The sequence below is a fragment of the Ailuropoda melanoleuca genome, chromosome 16, assembly GCF_002007445.2.
Source record: "Ailuropoda melanoleuca isolate Jingjing chromosome 16, ASM200744v2, whole genome shotgun sequence".
In the NCBI taxonomy this organism is placed as follows: Eukaryota; Metazoa; Chordata; class Mammalia; order Carnivora; family Ursidae; genus Ailuropoda; species Ailuropoda melanoleuca.
The window spans coordinates 29,958,241-29,961,025 of record NC_048233.1 but is presented as its reverse complement, the minus strand read 5'-3'; the positions used below and the strand labels follow the sequence as shown (position 1 = coordinate 29,961,025).

Sequence of the window (2,785 nt, the reverse complement as noted above, 5' to 3'; positions counted from 1 at the left end):
CTTATTTGATAGGGGACCCAGTGGACAGTGGACTGTATGCACTAACCAACTATGGGACTTGGAAGATAATCCCTATTGGCTATCTCCTGTCACCTAGTACTCTTCTGAAAGGAAGCTGCTCCTTTTGTAAATTTTGCTTAGTTGCCTCACAGTTTTGCTGCTTGCACACCATATGGCCTTGGGCAAGTCACCAATGGGGTTGACCTCTCCAGATATTTGTAAGGATCTAATGGAATATGACAGGATGTGAGAGAGTAAACATTCAAAATACATAAGCAGGCAAGAGCATCTTTTTCTTTCATTTCTTTCTCTAATCTGTCCACCCCAACTTGCCCATTCACCTTAGTCTTTCATTTTAATCTCAAAAGAGCAAACTGCAAGAAAGTGTCAGCTTTTCCTTTTCCTTCATCCTCTTCTAGTTAAACCCGTTAAATTTTGGCTGATTTGAAAGAGTACAAATTTCATACGTACAGAAAATTTGTCAAAGATATTAACTCAATATGATCAAAGACCTCAATTCAATACTGTAAGACAAAACAACAGCAGTATAATATAACTAGCTAACAGCGGCCTCAAATTCAGAGGAATGAAGAAATAAAGAGGCAGCTTCAGCTTTGGCATTTTAAAGCTACCTTTATTGCAAGCATTTTTATATGATTGTGGTTAAAAAATTACATATATAGTTGTTTAGTTGTTTCTTTTTTTATGGCATGATGAATCACAATAAATTTCTCTGCAGTTTCATTTTCTGGAAGAATGCAGAGCAGAACACCTTTTATATAAGGCAAATTGCCTAGTAAAATTCAATCACTTGATCCAAGATAATCTCATGATTGATAACCATAATATAGCAGATATTATAAGTTATTGCAGGAAATTAATTTAAAAGCTTAGAGCAACCATTTTTACATTTTCTGATTCCGTAAAGTTTTAGAGTGTTTATCGATCATCCATTGTGTGCAAACTCTATGACTAGTGAATTAAGTGGTGGAAAGAGTAGTGACACAAACCTTCTATTATCTCACTGATGGTTAGAATAAAAAATGGTAGGATAAGAAGAAAAAAAAAAACATGGTAGAGATAAAGCAAACCATAGGGGAAAACATGCAATAATCATTAAAGGACTCTTAAAAGAAGGAGAGATCACATTCCAAAAGTGGACGGAAGGCAGTGACCAAGAACAGCTGGATGCAGACTAGATGTTTGAATTGGGACTGGAAGAAAATACAGTTTCAACAGAGAGGTTGGTAAAAACTTTTTTCAAGAAGACTAGCATGAGGCCAGAAGGGTACAAAATCATATTTATTTATTTTTTATTTTATTTTATTTTTTGATGTAAAGTTTGATGATTCATTAGTTGCGTATAACACCCAGTGCACCATGCAATACGTGCCCTCCTTACTACCCATCACCAGCCTATCCCATTCCCCCACCCCCCTCCCCTCTGAAGCCCTCAGTTTGTTTCTCAGAGTCCATAGTCTCTCATGCTTCATTCCCCCTTCTGATTACCCCCCTTTCTTTATCCCTTTCTTCTCCTACTGATCTTCCTAGTTCTTATGTTCCATAGATGAGAGAAACCATATGATAATTGTCTTTCTCTGCTTGACTTATTTCACTTAGCATTATCTCCTCCAGTGCCGTCCATGTTTAGATTAATAGGAAATCTTTCTGTTTATTCTGCTTAAGCCAAAATGGGTGTTACATCACCTAGATGAACAGTAATTATTCACCCAATCAACTGCTGGTGGGCATTTGGGTCGTTTTCAGTTTGGAGTAATAACATATAATGCGGCTATGGACTTCAGTGTATATGCCTTTTGGTGAACATGCATAAAATTTCCATTGCCTATATACCTAAAAATGGAATTCCTGGGTCAGATGTATGAAGCTATAGTAGATAAGGCCCGTTTTCTGAAGTAGTTGCAGTAATTAATGCTCACTTAGTTGTGTAAGAATTCCAGTTGCTCCATACCCTTTCCAGCACTTGGCATTTTCTTTCTTTAATGTTTTAGTCATTCTGGTGAGTATACAATAGCTTGCTCTTGTGGATTTCATTTCATACTTCTTTAAAATAACTAGTAATCATTTTTTTTCTTGTTTGCCATTTGGATGTCCTCTTTTGTGAAGTGATGAGTTTCTTATATATTCTGAATATAATTCCTTTGTCAGATATATGTGTGGCACATAAGTTCTTCCACTCTCTGGATTGCCTTTTGACTCTGTTAATTTTGTCTTTTTGATGAAGAAAGGTGGTTATTTGCAATGTGGTTTGATATACCAATCGTATCTCCAATGATTAGAGCAATACCATGATTAGATGCCACAAAATGCATGGCAATATCTTAACCATAAATGTGTTGTATTAGTAATGAGGACCTTCCCATCCTTTTCAAGAGTTCTAACCTCTCCGTCCATACAACGCCCCTTTAAGAGGATTTTGCCAGTAAGGAGAAGACATAAATGAGAGTTTTAAGCAGCTCTATGTCATGACCCTGAGATCGTGACCTGAGCCCAAACCGAGAGACAGACACTTAACCAACTGCGCCACCCACGTGCCCCAAGAGATGCCTTTTTTTGGGGATAATAGCAGTTTTGATTTGGAACACGATGAGTTTGAGGTACTTAAAAGACACCGAAGTAGAAATTTCTAGAAGGCCTCAGACTTTAAGAAGAGCATGAGAGTTGAAACTGTGGAATTGGTTGAAATTACTGAGAGGGAGACTATAGATACAAGAATATGAATGGGAGCAGAATCTTAACATAGGCCTCCAGGTAGTGGTTAGAG

General features: G+C 37.2%; 1 non-coding gene across 1 annotated transcript; it reads right to left on the bottom strand.

Annotated features, from left to right (window-relative positions):
- Positions 1 to 2,301: 2,301 nt before the first annotated feature.
- On the bottom strand, positions 2,302 to 2,422 carry LOC117796860. Its single transcript, XR_004621565.1, has one exon. It is a non-coding gene; the product is annotated as a U6atac minor spliceosomal RNA (small nuclear RNA).
- Between the last annotated feature and the right edge of the window lie 363 nt (positions 2,423 to 2,785).